The sequence below is a fragment of the Lampetra planeri genome, chromosome 14, assembly GCF_965212315.1.
Source record: "Lampetra planeri chromosome 14, kcLamPlan1.2.h2, whole genome shotgun sequence".
Classification (NCBI taxonomy): Eukaryota; Metazoa; Chordata; class Hyperoartia; order Petromyzontiformes; family Petromyzontidae; genus Lampetra; species Lampetra planeri.
This window is the reverse complement of record NC_136120.1, coordinates 4,496,616-4,514,118: the sequence shown is the minus strand read 5'-3', so window position 1 is coordinate 4,514,118 and position 17,503 is coordinate 4,496,616. Positions and strand designations below refer to the sequence as shown.

The window sequence follows — 17,503 nt, the reverse complement described above, 5'->3', positions numbered from 1 at the left end:
GATCAGCAAGAGATGCTTCATATACCCAAGTGACTCAACCAAATCAATGAATGTGAAATCCTGCTTGGTTCAAGACACAGACATTTACCTGCAATGCAGGTCTTGAATGATGCATCTCAAATACGCTTTGATACGGGCATATTTCCAAATAACCTCCAGATTAAAATTCTCTCCACCAATTATATTAACAGGCATGGCTGCAAATGAGACTTTGCAGGTTGAAACTGCTAAAGAGTTTGCCCGGCTTAAAAAAATGCTGCTGGAAAATATTTGTGTGAAGGCTCGTATGCCGATGGGGATCAAATGTTAGTTTATTTAATATAATGCGGGGGGAGAATTGTGTTTGTATTTGTAACTCACAATTATCCACAATGGTACAAAGTTTCGTGCAATTCTTTAAAATTGTGTTACAGATGTCAAGAAACAAAGGAAATACTGTTTAATCCATTCAGATACTGCCAGAATGAGACAAACCGTTCCATGGCATGACCCAGAAGTAACATACTCGAGCTTAACTTAAGATCCTTCAAAGGTCTACTTTGGCACAACTGCTGGCCTGTTCCCTGGTAGACAGTGCAGACGAGTGAGTGGTTTGCAATGCGACAGTCGTGACTATTGCGTACTTGCAGCTGGGTGTTACAAAATGAAAGTGAAAAACTAAATTTTCATGAATGTATTTCTGTGCAGTCACTGGGGATCCAGCTGAGACTATTAAATTCTGTACACATTGAACCCTGAATCTCTGTGCTACCAGCTAAATGCCCTTTACAATGGCAATGCAGTGGGCCTCATGAGCCACCTAGCTACCTCTAAGAAACTAATTTATAATTGCTAATTAATGTAGGTATGTGTGTGTATCGACATCTGGCAACATCATCCATCCATTGGCCAGCTCTTCTCCGTGCTCTCATTTTCAAATAACATAGTCCTCTAATGTATGAATTATTAAAAACAAATACCAAAAACAAAATGGTTTGGTTTAATGTAGGTTTAGGAGTCAAAGGAACCCCCTCCCCTTGCCCCCCCCCCCCCAATATACCTTGAAAATATTTCATATAATTTCAAAGCTACAGTCATATAAACCATTGCAGTCCATCACAGTGAATATGATACATGAGGGTTCTTCTGTTACTTTTAAACATTTTAATCCATCGTTCTTATTTTAAATGTGTTTGATTTACTTGTAGGCTACTCGACGTATGTTATTCCTATTATTTGTATTCACCGTCTTGCATTTTGGCACGAGGCTCTCGGCCCACCATGTCGTCTTCATTCTGCCAACCCGAGCTTGCCTGGCCCACAACAAACCAGAGGAGCTCTGGATTCGACTTCCCGTATCAACATCATTCTCTCCAGGGCCGCATGATGAGGAGAGAAAGATATACAAGACACTCTCCGGGTTTGAGGTCCTTCGCCAATAATTCAAGAATAATATGGCCAGATGTGTCAATAAGATGGAGGTTGCCATCAATCTTCAAGATGGAGATACTGTGTAGATGAAGCTCAGCCCTCATGAGTTGACAAGGCTCATTGGAGAGACATAGAGATTGTTCTGTCCAGCATGCCCTTGCATCCATGTACCAATCTCTGGCTGCCGTGGTCCATCCGGCTGCTCTTCCTTCACGGCAATACTTCTACAGTAGGGGCGTCGGGAGACCCTCAATCTTGCCTTCAGTTGGCCGACATTGGCTCACATGCCTGTGATGAAAGTCGAGTAATGGCTTGCCTTCCCAGCCATAACATCATCTTCTTCTCAAGTTCTTAGTGTGTTGAGAAAAATCATCTTTACGGACTGGAGGTGTATAAATAATTGATGGTCTCAACCTTCAACGTTCACAAAATTATCCTCTGGCCAGCCCAATGTGTAGATATATACAGTACATGTATGCATGAATATACAAGACACTCTCCTGGCTAGAGGCTCTTAGTCAAGAATTCAATAAGGAGAAGGCCACACATGCATACAAGAAGGCTTCCAGTTGCAAGTTGGAGATGCACAGATTACGCAGCCCACGAGCCATTTCCCACTGCAGAGACTCAGGGTGTTTCCGTTCGGCCTGCCATGTGCCACCATGAACGGTTTGCTGCCTTCCGTGGTCCTGTAAACTGCTGCTCATGGCGACACCTCGGAAGTAGGGATGTCTGGCTGCCCGTGTTTTGATTCCCCCACTACGCCAACTTGCCGTAGTGAAGCTTGAACGTTTGGAGCTTAGCCACTCACATGGGCCTAAGCTCCTGGTAAGGTCAAGGGGGAAGTTTCTAGACAAAGCGCGATCCAGCAAAGACCTCAATGGAGGAGCAGGTGGAAGATGACGGCAAGTCACAATGGTCGTGAAGGCGGAGGAAGGCTGCAGCAGAGAGAGGTCGCCAATCGCCATGGCCTCCATGCCATTGGACCCTGATCCCTCTCTGTCAAGAACCGCGTGGTGGCTGCCCATGCGTCAGTCTCCCCATGTTAAATTATGTCATGCGCAGGCATCCTCTTGAAAGGGAACAAAATTCCACGAACAGAACCCACCAGGATGATAATTATACTCGACCCCAGGTGATCGCCAATGATGATGATGACACCTACTGAACTTCCAGTCATTTTTCATTATCACCACTTACAAATGCTGATATGACGGCTCTTCCCATGAGCGCATGAGGGCCCTGAGAAACTTGGGTTTGGCGTACAAGGAACCACGTTTTTAACTGACCACCGATTTTGTGTATTTGGATCAAGCTCGCTCTTTGGTTTCTTCCCCCCTGCTCGGTTAGTTTTGGAAGATGCAAGGGTTTAAAATGTGTCTCTTTATTAATATAAGCTTAACTTAAGTTAATGGTTACTTCGAACTTTGATATATTGTTATATGCGAATCATATATTTATCAGAGTCGATTCGAATTTTATTTTAACAGCTTCGGATTAGTAGCTTGGTATGTAGGCTGTTGTGGTCGTTACATTTCCACGTACGAATGTTGATTTTTATTGAAAGCATTTGACCACAATACACAATTCTTATTGATCTTCATTGTACTATTTTGATACGCACTTGTGGTTATTTGTAATGCTCTAGTTTATAGGAAATAAGAGGAAACGAATAGGAAAGTAATGTAATGGAAAAAAAAACTGGAGCGAAGGGTCAGGAGAAATGAGGACATGGAGGAAGAGGCTACACAAGTGCCTCAAAGCTACATGGAGTCGTTTGTTTTCAAAGAAGACAGGTAGAGTGGAGGGATTCAGAGTAGGGGTGGGCCCACATAAGTCACGTGATGTTAATCCCGATGTTACCATATGAGTATTGAGGGACGTCTTTTCGCCTTCATCTTGCATCGCATTGTCTAGCAAATCGGCTTGAGGCATGTCATGTTGAACCTTGTTACTGGTTTTGACGAAATATTTTATCAAGAAAACCTGTTTTTTTATGTAGGCATGTGCATATACTGTATACACATAAGTATCCCCTTAAACAAAATATACAGAAAATGAAAAACACACCCACACATACTTTAACTTGTGTATTAATACCTTGGCTGAAGTTCAAAACACATTATTTGGGCAGCTCAGACTTATAAATATATCACCTCCCTGGTGTTTGGGTGGGCAGAAAACCTGCATTAGGAGTGGCCAGTGGCTGTTGAGTTGGAACACAATTCCAGGCGCTGTAGTGAAATATCGGGAATGCACATTATCAGTAAATAAGAAGATTCGGAAACATCTGCACACACACATATATATCTAAAATATGTTCAAATTGCAACGCATTATTGAAACAGGTGCTGTGGTACACACCTGTAATACAGTGCGTTGGTGGATCATGTGTACTGGTAAAACTCCCAAACCTGCTAGTCTGTAGAGGAACCAGCAGATGGCAGTAGAGAAAGTATGTTTGTGAACCCATCTGTGCAGACCTTTCAGTGTTACCCCATTGTATGGTTCTCCGAGTACTCTGGTATTAATCCACATGCAAAACACTCTTTTAAATAGCAATTGGTCAAAAATCACAATTCCAGACTGTCATCTTGAAAGATAGGCTTGAGAGCCAGGCTTTGCTGAGTAAATAAATGGCATTTTTTAATCCTTTATATTAAGTTCGCGTGCTTGCTTGCTTGCTTGCGTGCTTGCTTGCTTGCTTAGGACCGTGCAAATCTTTCGGTCGTTTTTTAACCCACTTCCCGTGATCCAATCGAGCTGACATTTTCCACACAGACTCGTTGTGCCAGACAATTATTGTTCGTGAAAAAAAATTCCCAAAATTTTACACTTTTTAGGCAAAAAAAAAATATTTTACATATATTCAAATAGAACGCATTCATGGCTTTGGCTGAACGTCAGAGTGTAAGAGCCCAGAGCGTAACCCCTCCACAGGCCGTGGCGGAGTAGCGCAGTTGGTAGCGCCCTTGCTTCCCATGCCAAAGGTCGCGGGATCGATCCCCGCGTCCTCCACAGGCGAATATATTTTTAAATCCTTTATATTAAGTTCGCTTGCTTGCTTGATTGCGTGCTTGCTTTCTTGCTTACGACCGTGCAAATCTTTCGGTCGTTTTTTAACCCACTTCCCGTGATCCAATCGAGCTGACATTTTCCACACAGACTCGTTGTGCGTGACAATTAATTTTAGTGAAAATTTTTTTCCAAAATTTTACACTGTTTAGAGAATTTTTTTAAAATATTTAATTACCAATTGCTTAATGCTGGCAGACAATCATCTGACCCATAGGTGGCAGCCATCTCAAGCCAGAGGACGAGAGGACTCTAGCCGCCACGCATATAAAGGATTTAGAGTGAAAAACTTTGTTTTTACGGGTTCATTTTTTATCATTGGAATAAAACCTTCGATGCTTCGTATTTCACAAGCACAAGCCATGTGATTGTGGGTTCAAACCCAGGGCGACAGCAATATTGGCTCAGCATTGCATCACCTTAAGAAATGCAAGGGTAGCTCAGCTAACATCACTTTGGCATAACCTCACCATAAAATGTAATGTCAGTGGCTGTTTTCCATAGCGGCATTAGGTGTTCCCATTTAAGGTGCAGTTTTGGTAAGGTGCCATGATTTATGCGCTGAAAAAACACATAATTGGAATCACACCACACACTATCTAACCGTGGCATATGATTGAATTCTACACAATGGCTCCTTGATACAATCTAATGACTAACTTTTACCCGTGCTTCTGGTTAAAGTTTATCTCACTGTTGATGTGTTCACCCTCCCAGCCCCCAAGTCAACTTGTTCCAAATTGATTCTCAATGTCAAGCCAAGGTCCACCACAGCAGTCAGACAAGAGCACTGTTAGAATAAGTTAAGCAATACAACCTAATCACACACTTTGTCCTTGAGCAAAATGCTAACAAACTGGAGATGCAGCAACTACTGTTTCAGTAGTTGCTGCCCAACACCAGCAGTGCTATATAGGTGAATTTTTCATATATGCTCGGCAATTGAATCAAGTGTCCATTATATCTAGCAAAGTCAACTTTTGTTCAAGGTCTCCATTCTTTGGGGACCCAGGAAAGTGCAGTCATTTTTTGTTGCAAACAAACTCCGAGGTGATCGGAGAGATCTCTTGGCGTGGTGGTAGTTGATGCATTGGGTACATTTCTTAAATTTCCCTTCCTGGGTATCTATCTAAATCGGTACATCACAGTTAGTCAAGCAATAGATCACTTTTGGTGAGGTAGAGTGACATTACCCTCACCTCTTCCAAGATGTATTGCTAGCTTGAAAGACTAGGCATTGTGGATTACCTTCCACCAGCAGTGGCATGAGCAAGAAATGACAATGCTGCTCCTTTACCTTCTGGCAGTAACACCAAAACAAACCATTTCCGACCGTCATATGCAGTCTGCAGGGTCTTTAACGCCCGCTCCACAGCAGACAGGTCACTTTGGTAACGCCCTCCCTAAATGTACCAGGCGACCACAGGGAATTGAACCATCAAGTGCTCAAATGGCTCTGCGGCAAGAGTAGTGACTGCCTTTCCCAGTTCTGCCGGTACTTGGGCGCCGTCTGCGGCAAGCATCAGCACTCTTTCATCGTCAGGGTAGCTCTTGATCGTGACCCATGATTCCTTTGCTGCCAGAATACGTGTGGCAGTCACTTACTGATTCCTTCACCGAAGCATCCTCTTCAAATGGACTCCTTCAGGAGATGAAGTTTCTCCTGCAACACCTTTCTTTACCTGTTTTAATGTCTTACAATTTGGAATGGCATCTAATAAGGGAGAGGAATACATTGGTGTAAAATCAGTTCTGTGTGATACGAGTGAAATAAAGTTGAAAAATCCTCATGGATTTCATGTAAATCGGAGAACTACAAAAAATGTTAAGGAGTGGTTTGATGCCTTTATTAATCACCGGTGTGCAGAGTTTATCTGCATGTGCACGGCGCATGCAGTTATGCCACAGATGTGACGAAGTATCTCATCGCCTATGACCACATCACCTAGACGTGCCCGATCTCGTCAGATCTCAGAAACTAAGCTGGTATGAGCCTGGACATTGCTCGAATGAGAAACAGCCATACATGTTTTCGGCAACAGAGGGCAATGCAGCAAAAAACATTGTTGTACTGTACTTCTACACTACCACATGCATTACCCCCACTTACACCAACGCACACTGATTGGCACAGTAAAGTATGGTTAAAACAACCACCACGATCTGTACGACGCAGGCAGGCGATCATCCAGCAGTAAACTGATAAAGTACTGCACATCTACAACATCATAGTACCTGTAATCAACAAAAGTGAACAAGATCCATACATACGCATACTATGGCCGACTCTAATCAGGTAATACGAATACATTTTTTCCTATGTTCATGTTATATAAAATAAATTTGCCGTAGAGACAGCTACAAGTTTTATTTGTAATGCGTTTCCACCCCCCATCCTGTTCATGAATTGATCTTAGCCATAACGGTAGCAGGTGGCAATGATATAATTAAATTATAAGCTACACCTAACCTGCAGAAATTCACAAAAGGTTAAAAGAGTCAAAAGGATTTCCACACTGAAGCAAATTCCACAGATAAGCATTGACGTGCACACACATGCGCTGATAAATGTGGTTTATAATTTTAGCTGTTCAACAAACCCTTGCATAAAATGTTCATCAATTAGCTGAAACATTAATGATTAATGATTACACACGCAGTTAACACAAAGGGCTGCTGAAGCAAATCACTTTGCAGCATGTGAGTTTTATACAAAGCACACTGTACATGGCATTCTTTTACTTTTTTCCCATGGTTGATACCAACAGATATCTCATGCACCCAGTGCCCTGTTTACAAATCATGTCCAAGTACAGGGAGACCTCGAGGCCAGCATATTCATTTGCGATTTTTACCCACGACTCCTGGACTCTGCCCGCTATGTTCTTCTCATGTATGCGAGGACGTGCTGCCACTATCTTGTGCAATTGATCGGTAGAACGCAGAGGCTAGGTTGCCTTGTGGAATGCTGCCAAGGCAGTTACAGAGAGTTGTTTTTCTACATTCCTGAACAAATAACAAAATCTTGTTTATTCTGCGTGCTGGTGTAAAATAAATTCCACGCAGATGGCCGCGTGCATGCAGGCGCAATGTGTGCAAAGTTGCTTCGCGAATTAAGCCAAGAAATGCCCCTAAAACTCCGCCCCGAAGAAAATATATCCGCACCGTGCACTTGCACAGCAATGGCGAAGAGGTCCCGATACAAATTTAGATTTAAAGCTTTCGTGACTGCAGGGATTCATCTTCTTGGTTCTTTCGGTAAAGTCACGTAGAATGGAAATAATAAAATAACAAAAAATAAAACATAATTAAATATTTCTCACGACGTTTCGGCCACAACGCAAGCAGCCGTCCTCGGGTGGAGAACAGGTCTGTCGAGAAGACAGTCATTCAGAAATATTTTATTATGTTTTATTTTTATTATTTTATTATTTCCATTCTACGTGACTTTACCGAAAGAACCAAGAAGAAGGTCCCGATACGTTCTAGAGATGTCACAACACAATCGCGATGCCACGGTTACACTGTTAACACGAATTCCAACGCAAGCCGCATGCTCATACGGCCGAGTTACTCAATGGATTCACTTCACTGCGTTTGCCCATCGCAAACTAAACACCAACAGCATCAAGCAAAACCGGCGAGCCGGTTCCTTAATAAATAATCACTCGTGCAACATTCGTTACGAAGCAGCTACGGAGTTGAGTTTGAAAATCCAGCCTAAACTTTTAACGTGCAGCAAAACTTCCAGGTTTTAACCGATGCAACGTTACCTATTAACAATAACGAGCGTGATATCTATCGACGAAAATAACGACTTGTGACAAATGGCATTCTGCAGCACAAGCAGGGGCTGCGAGCAGAAAAACAAATGTTGAGGTTACTCACCGGCAAAAAAGGAAGCAGCCGACTTTGTTCTAACAGCAAGACCGAGGTAAAGGCTCCGCTGCTGTCGAATGCAAACATCGCACTGCCGTTGTTCAGCATTTGCTGCACATTCACACCGTGCTGGGCCCACCAATGGGGCTGCAGCCTCAAAGCCTCCTCCTCCTCCCTTATCCACCTGCATTAAACAAGAGAACGGGGGGGGTGGGGGGGGTGGGCAGCGGCAATCTCCGCAAGCCAGCCAAGCGATGAGCCTCGCTCACATTAATGCGGTATTTCCACCCACCCCCACCCACCTTATTTCTTCTTATCCTTTCACCCCCCGCTATTCCCCTCTGCGATCGCACGTGCGACGTGTGCACGCCTTGGAGCTTAATGACCCTTCAAGGTCGTGTTGGGGACCGAAGCGCGCGTGTGTGTGTGTGAGAGAGAGAGGCATTCCCCTTCGTCGCCGCGCTCAATACGCACACACTGCCCATGCTGCAGTTTTCGGGACCTGAGCTGCCAAATAAATCTACGTTGGCAAGCACGGATTTTTTTTTTGCTTTACCAATAACGGCCATGAGCGTGCAGTTGATTCTGGGCATTTTACCCCCCCCCCCTTTAGCATAGTACGTATTTATAGTCACGTTCAGTGCCCAGTTTAGCCCCTATGTGCGAGGGAGGCAAGTCAGCTGGATTTTTGTTTCATCAGGAGAGGGGGGGTACATTAGTTTCTCCCTCTCCCCCCGCCTTGATCCCTGCCTTCTCTTCAGGGTTCCCCCAAGCGGCCCCTTGAGATTGGCTCTCCTCTCGGTTGTGTCTCCCAACACCAGCCATTCATAAATGACGGCAATCAACCAAAGAATGCTCAAGTTGGAAGGGTCCCCCGAGATGCATTGTAAGTGCCTGCCTCGTCTGCCCGTGAATTAATCCGGTGCTGGGGATCGCGCGCTCCTACACGCGCGCGGGCTGCGCGTTTATATTTGAAGCTGTACGCCGGCGTAACCGAAGTGTGCACTGATTCACTCGTTATAAATACACCGTGGCCCGTTCTAAAATAACCACGTCTGCCCGCTTCGCCCGGGACCGACGGTCGCGAAAAAAAGTGACGGAAAGAGTGATCGCGTCGCATGGGCCGCAGTGCGGGCTTGCCGGAGAAGGCGCCCGTGTGCCGGTCCCAATGCCATGAGATGTGCGCCCGACGATCAATCCGCTCGTCGACTGCTACAGCGCGTGCGTGGGAAATTGCTCGGAGCGAGCGTGCCTCAAAAATGCGTGCCCTCCTATCAAGCTCTGCATATCGTCTCGTGCCAATGGATCTACAATCGCTGGAAGCTGTACTCTTCAGCTGAGTTCAGTATCATTCACCGAAATGGTGTAGATGAGTTCGTGTGGTTATTCGGTAGCACGTTTGCAAGAAGAAAATCTTAATCACTTGAGCAAGGATCCATGTTTGTCAGCGAATTCGCCATGGATGCGTTTTTTTAGGTGTGTAATTTGGGCTCCGACACTGGCACACAAGAATGATGCCACAGGATCTGTGATGTTCAACTTCACAGCAGATGGCATGCTTTGGCAAATCCTTCCGGAAATTACCCAGTGGCCATGGGAATTGAGCCATTTACTCTGTGAAAATTGACTCGACAGAGAACACTCTGACCACTAGGATGGCCGCTCACCCTGAAAATTAATACAACTTCATCCATTTTTTTCAGCGTTGCAATCTTTTGAAAAGCATGCGCAACAAAGTGAATTTACCCACGTAACCTATATACGGAATTCAAATGTACAGCAGGTTTAATTAAGCAAACTCTTAAGTCACAGAAAAAAAACTAGCTTGTATTAATAAGACTTCGTGTTACATCAACACTCATTCGATCTGACACAAATCTGTTAAAACAATACATGTTGTGTACACAATGTATTTACTCAAATGTGTTATTGATTTTTTTGTTTGTTAAACACACTAGTAGAGAACCCGTTGCTATGTAACTCCACTCACAATATTGTACTGGAATCAGTAAAAGTTATGTTTTATATGTAATAAAATGCCAAAATAATGTGTATTGTGAGGAATGTTTTACATGCTCCAGGTTTAAAAATTACATTAATAGGAGCACAAATAGAAAAGTTAGAACAATTTTAAATCAACCTTGTCAGATTTTTGTATGCATACTTCCACCTATTTGGTCTTGCTATATAATGTTTAGCAAAATTCGTCTGCCATTTCAATTCAATTCAACGTTTATTTGTTGCATGGAAAATCCCACTTAACCAGTTACCAGCTAGTTTTGGTGGCAATTACCTGGAGCTCCTCATAAGAGTTATTGTTAGGGTGGAGAGAAGCCCAGCCAGCAGCCAGCCAGGAAACTTGAGGCATAGATTATTATTTGTAATAGTAGTTATTATGTATTGGTTACATGTCAAAGCACACATTGGGAATGATGTTTGCAATTGCAAAAATATATGTCCGTGTTGTTTTTCACGGAAATTCATGAATATATCAAGAGTTCAACAAAGTCCAAAAAAGTAGTCCACATTACTCAATATTTTAATGAGGCCCAGCTCCAGCACCCTCTGGCATGGAGAGCCCCAGTAGAGCTGTTGTGTGCGGGCCATCATAACAGATCTACACCGTTAAGGACATTCTAGATTTGAAGCTCTCGTGACTGCAAGGATTCATACTCTTAGGTTTTTTTCGGTAAAGTCACGTAGGTAAAAATAAAAATAAATAATTATTCTATTATTATTTCTATTATTTGTATTATTTATTTTTATTTTTACCTACATGACTTTACTAAAAAAATCTAAGAGTACCGTTATGGACAGTCAAATTGGGTGGGAGACCAAGCGACATTTAGTGGTGTGTGGCCCATCACAGCACCCCGTATAGCACCAGGCTTGATTTTAATTGTTTTAGTTTGATGAACTGCTATTTTCTGTAACATAATATGATTTATCAACCAATTGGTCCGAGCTAGACGTTTGAAATTAAGTGGAAATTTATAACAGCAGCATATTAGGAAACATCAAAGCCAAAGTTAATTCAAATCACCTGCTTGTTTAAACAAGCAACGATGAGGCAGTCATCATCATTGGCAGCCCTAAGCCAGGGGTGGAAACTCCACATTCCTATGGCAGGGGGGGGGGGGGTCTGTCCATAGTAAGATCAACATTGACTTCCCAGAAAATGAAACTAATTTTATCAATACCAATGGGATGATGAGCCGAGTCAATACCAAACTGCAATTGTAACACCCAACCTTCCGGTCCGGTTGTCAGTCAAGCGATCTAAGCCCAGCACCACAATTCTTCTTTTTGGGGTAAGACGATAGATGTGGTGCTTCCGTGCATACCCTAAATATCTGGGTAATAGACATAGAGACGGAGCCGAGGTGTAAAACCCATGATTCGTGTAGACCAGTGGCATCACCCACACACACACCCAACCAAAGCTGCCGTACACAGCCACCTTTGAAAGCGATGAGGCTCCAACCACAAAACCACTCTCCGGAACCGAGTGAAATTATCGGCTACACGAGCGTCTGCTGCGAGAAAAGTAGGCTGAGATCACCAGCGCTGAGCCAGCGATAAGCTGCAAATGACACGCAATTAATGGTGATTTTGCCGACATGAAAAGTTTTCAGAATTTTGCTCGAAAACTCTTTTATATTCCATTTGTTTATTATGGATGCGATGTCCCTGCAATGCCAGAGTGGGTTTCTGGTATTCATTTATTTCAAAAGTGAATTGTATATATTTGTGGCAGTTCTATAATTAAAATGCATAAATCTTGCCACGTTAATTCATTGATAAAAAAAACCTTCTTGTTAAGTTTATAGTTTTTGAGATACAGTATACCAATGAGCCTTCTTTTCTGTTGTCTTCTCGCGATTTCTAAAATTTAAAAAGCTGTTTAAAAAAAAAAAGATGTGTTGTATGTAGGTATGTATGTTGAACTGAGTTCTCACCGTACGTAACGAACCGTTGTTAATCGGAGGTGTTGACATTAGAGTCCAGTCAACTGCTATATTTGACTAGGTAATTATGAATAATGCATTAAAACAATCTGTCACCGAATATCCGTACTGTGACCATCACAATACAAGACAGTTTTGTGGTGAAGCTAAAGGTGCAGCCCTGCAATTGCTTACTTGCGCCACTGCTGGCAGAAGGCCCTCCACTGGAAGCCCGTTTGAGAGGATATTTTGGCCTTCTCTTCCATGGCAGGCCAGAACATCTCGGAAGATACACACTCTACCCCATCACACCTAACCTGGCGATAAACGTCTAAAGTGAAATGCCCCCTTTTTAACAGTTGTTACTTTTAAATTTGCCATTTGGGATATAACATCAACAGTGGTATACACTTCTGCAAATGAAATCACGGGACCTTTTGCATCTCCTCGACAACTTTGATAGTTTATTACAAATTTTACTGAGCAGCTGTGGGAAATGAACCATCAGCACTGTACAGTATGAGCTAATTATGTGGTGGGTGCAATAACCCACTCGAACCTGGGCTAATCCATCCAGCACTTAAAATACAGCAGCACAAATATTTTAATGACAATGTCAGTCAGGTTTATACCTCATGATGCGTAGACAAAATTTCTTCCCTCGCACAGCCATATTCAGTTGCTGCGCATGCTGATTAAAATAGTGCAAATGTAGACAACAGATTGTTCTGTATATGATATCATTTGTTTCTTAACAATAATTGATTGCAAAGAAAACGGCAACATATGTTATATTCTTTTCATTATACCACACGCGGTTAGTCACTTTATGTGCATGCTGTTGAGAGTAAAAAAACACTATCATTAATATAATCACCGCAGTTGAATGTGCAACTTTATGAATCGGCAGTGTGCCAAACTGTTTATTTTATTTATAAGTACCTTGCGAGAAGACAGGAAAAAATGCAGACAATCAACAGTGAATAGCAACCAACCGAGACAACTGTATCTGCATCCTAATCAGAGACAGCTTAGTTGTACAAAACTTTTCAACACTACTTGGATCTCACTGGCATTTGGACTTCTGAAAGCAATTACTTTTTTTGCATGGCTGGCTGATGGCTAAATAGCTGTATGGCTGAATGAATGGCTGACTCGTTAACTGGCGAGTTAGACGACCCGCGCAGCTGGCTGCCTGGACAGATAGATAGATGACCGGCTGGTTTTTTGTGAGGTTAGATCGCTGGGTTGCTGGCTGGCTGAATGATTGGATGACGAGATAGCTGGATGACTCGTCTGATAGCTACATAGCTGGCTGGTTGTTGGATGGCTGGCCGCTTCACTTTTGGACAGCTTAGATGGCTTTCTAGCCGGTTAGATGACTTTCTGACAGGCTAGATAGATGGATGGCTAAGCTGGCTGACTGTGACTGACCGGTTGGCTGTCAGGCTGGCTGGATGTGATGTCTGTGCTTGGCTGGATTTTTTTTTGTCTGGCTATCTGGGTCGTAGGCTGGCATGCCTTGCTGGCTGGCCGGCTGCCACTCGTCGCAAACACTTTCAGCCCCCCCCCCCAACCCTATGACGGACGCCCTCTCTCCAGGGGACATTTGATCCTCATGGCAGTACCCCGGAGTACCAAATAATACAAAATGGCCGAGGCAATTAAATATTTTATTTCTGGGACACAATTTTGTCAGGGGTGTATTTAACTCCGTGACTGGGGTACCAGTGAATCCGAAATCAGTGCTACTCCGCGATGTCAAAACGCAGCGAGGACGATTGCGCCGAAACCCTGAACACTCGTACCCACCGTAGCGGTGCATCGTGTACAGCTCGTCGAGATGAGTCGATTGCCGCATCGCCGACCATCAACAGACTAAGCATGACTGCATCACGGACATTATGCGAGAGCCGGGGCACTATGGAACCCCGGGGTACCACCATAAGGTTCATTTCACTGCGTGGCTCCACCCTGAAGCCAGGCACTGTACCAGTGGAGAAACCGCACTCGGGTTCCGGTGACTGCTCCCCGTACCCTCTGCGCCCCCAGAATGTCCGGGCGCCGAGACGGAAAGGATGCAGCAGATGCCAGCCCTTGGTGGGTGCATTCTTGGGCACAGCTCTGTGCCAAAGTGGGCAGAATTGGATGAAGCTTCAGTGACTCAGACTCGGCTTCGCTGTCACTACAGTGCATAACTTCACGAAGCCTCTTATTTTGTCCACCACCCCCTATGCATGTGCACGGTTGTTACAAAGGTGAGAATTACTACTCTGGGTGGTGTGGTATTTAAACTGTGGACCGTAACTGCAATCTGGAGACTATATGGCACCGCGCTGCACATAATAAAAAAAAAACTCGACACGAAAATGCCCCGTGCCCCGAACGTTGCCAGCACTTTTCTTCATTCCACAAAACTTTATTTTTCAGCTCAGCTCAAATTAATTATAGCTGTGAGCAGTGCATTTATGGAGAGAGATATAAAAAAAACATGCTTAAAACCCCGTAAGAGGGATGTGGTGAGTATTTTAACTATCACAATTTGTTTTACATATTTCAAAGGTCATGGGTCAAATCTAATCATCAATACCATCGGTCTCCAGATGCTGTTGGTCAGAAAGAGCCCTGACTGGCAATTATTAATCAAGTGCTGCGATTGCCACACTGACAGATTGGGCAAATATAAGTATCTCATAGTCGACATACTGTAAATACTACAATGAATTGGTACAATGATAATATAATCGTATAGTTGTCCACAGTGGTTGTCCTATATGGAGAGGCTGGTCCTTGCTTTAAATCATTTGAATGTGGATTTTGTTTTTGGCACTGGATCAGGGGCCACAATGTTCTTTTGGACACGGATTCATGGACTCTTTGAACTTTGAAATGTTGAACCGTATACCGTACTCTATTTAAGGCTCTCGTTACTTTCAAAAAATAAAAACATTTTATATTTACCTTACAAAAAGCCAAATTAGCCCGATAGAATGTAAACGTAAAATTCCTTAATTATAAAGAATTCGCCTTTTATGCGTACTGCCGAGACCTACGACACTAGTTTGAACACATAGATTGCAGTACATTATTTTGAATACCTCATGTACCCAAGTGATAGTCCGCTGAGATTAATTACCTCTTCAATCCAAATGGGTTTGCAAGTCCATCGTATAAACACTCCCTTTGGCTATTCCACGGAGTAGCACAACACAAATGACCAACCAAACCCCATTCCACCATTATAAACTTTGACAATCGGCCGATGACGTTGGCTTCCGATTAAATTATGAAGTTATTTTTTAAAAGATGATTTCACCAAAAATCTGGCTGGTCTGGTGCCGTCCATCCGGTGTGGTACTGTGGCCTCAGGGAACCAGAGGTGTGGACTCGAGTCATGTGACTTGGACTCGAGTCAGACTCGAGTCATGAATTTGATGACTTGCGACTCGACTTGGACTTGCATAACAATGACTTTGTCCCACCTATGAGATGTGGACTCGAGTCATGTGACTTGGACTCGAGTCAGACTCGAGTCATGAATTTGATGACTTGCGACTCGACTTGGACTTGCATAACAATGACTTTGTCCCACCTCTGCAGGGAACTCACCCTTCGTGAAATTGCAACATCAAGTTTACGATAATTTCCATAACGTACCTATGAAGACCGGCACAGAACTCGAGGGGGTGAGTGGCCAGCACCACCTTTGTCTCCCCAGTGGCGATGGGTTTTTTTTTACACACCGCACCAGGTACTCATTTGAGGCCGAGTCGACCTAGCGGAGTCCCAGGACCGGTTCAGATAATCGCTATCGCCGGTGTTGGCCGGGAGCGGGACTCGAACGCGGCACGCCGGGTGCGCAGCGCAGCGCGCTAACCACTGCGCCACCGCTCCACACAAGGACAACGTACGCATTGACACACACACACGCGCGCAAAGAAGAGACAGATCTCACTTGTTACGCAATCAGTATTGTACATACCCCCCTGGTCAGATGAGTGTGGGGAGCAGGGAAGTCTTCAAGTGCTCATCTCCTGCATGAGCAGTCACTCCAAGTGATCTCTTCCTCCGGCATTCATGAGCAGCAGCTTGCTGCACTGTTAACACCCCCCACCCCCCAAAACAGCCACATTCTTGGAAGTAAGAACAGCAGCTACTATATTGACGTCTCTTGCCCTGCTCCCACTTTTGCCGTCTCTCTCGTAGCAGCGGAAAATACTCCTTGAAGATTTGCGTACGCGCACGTGCGTGCGAGTTGTCTCTGCGCACTGCGGGGCATTGGGGACGACTGCTGCGCTACACCGGCGAGACATCGCACGCAGGCTCGAGGCTCACACTGCACGCTCACGGACTGCTCGCTGGCTTCTGCAAGCCGCAGCAGCCGCTGCCGACGGATACGAGCCGGACTAAACGCCCGGCTGCTCCCTGGGAACAACTCACTTGCTCACGTTCGCCGCCTCATGTGCGTCCGTGGGTATGACATTGCCATTCCACGTGAAGCATGCAATTTGCATTCGGTTAGAATTCTACTGCATGTGCAGATGTGGACCAACCACAACAGTCGTAGGGCTAGAGAACAACCGAAACTATACTTGAAAATACAGCGAGGGCTTTAGAGCTTATCCGTAACATCTTTTGAACGTTTTTTTTATTTACCAGTTAAGGCCCACTGAGAAGCTATCTGGCCACAAATGGCAGCTCAATGAAATGGCTTGTCATGTGTAGATGTATAGCAGCCAAATACTCTAAATGCATGTTTCTCAATGTGGAGTGCATAATCATTATCAGCATTGGACGATCCACTGCTGGATGAAGGCCTCACCAAGTTGCCACCATGTCCCATGTACACTGTCGCCTTCCAGTGCACATGGCTGCTCGACACAGAACAGCAAATAGGTTGCTGGCATTAGTGTGGCAGGGTTTGAGTGTTGTTCTTCCTCTCTCTATGCAGCTGTTTCCTTCAAGTGCTTTGGTTTCCTACCACAAGCAAAACACTACAGAAAATGTATTTGTTGAATGTCCGAGAGCAAAGGCCTGCAGAAAAATAAACTTAAAACTCGGCGGTGAGCTGTTACGGAGTAAATAAAGAAATAGTTACAAGCGAACTATATTGTGTTTAATGACAAACCATGAAGCTTAAGAATGTCAATGCTGGTCTTAACAGGCATGATTGTATCCTTGATGCTCTGTTT

At 44.1% G+C, this 17,503-nt stretch overlaps 1 long non-coding RNA gene across 7 annotated transcripts in view; it reads right to left on the bottom strand.

Annotated features, from left to right (window-relative positions):
* Positions 1 to 16,715, bottom strand: part of LOC144722326 (uncharacterized) — a 53,026-nt gene extending 36,311 nt beyond the window's left edge. Inside the window, exon 1 of one of the 7 annotated variants that reach the window (XR_013586034.1) lies at positions 16,294 to 16,715. This is a non-coding gene — a long non-coding RNA (uncharacterized LOC144722326). Of the gene's footprint in view, positions 1 to 8,373; positions 11,034 to 16,293 lie in introns of those variants that run through there. The other 6 variants (XR_013586033.1, XR_013586036.1, XR_013586032.1 and 3 more) reach the window with 6 other exon arrangements.
* Between the last annotated feature and the right edge of the window lie 788 nt (positions 16,716 to 17,503).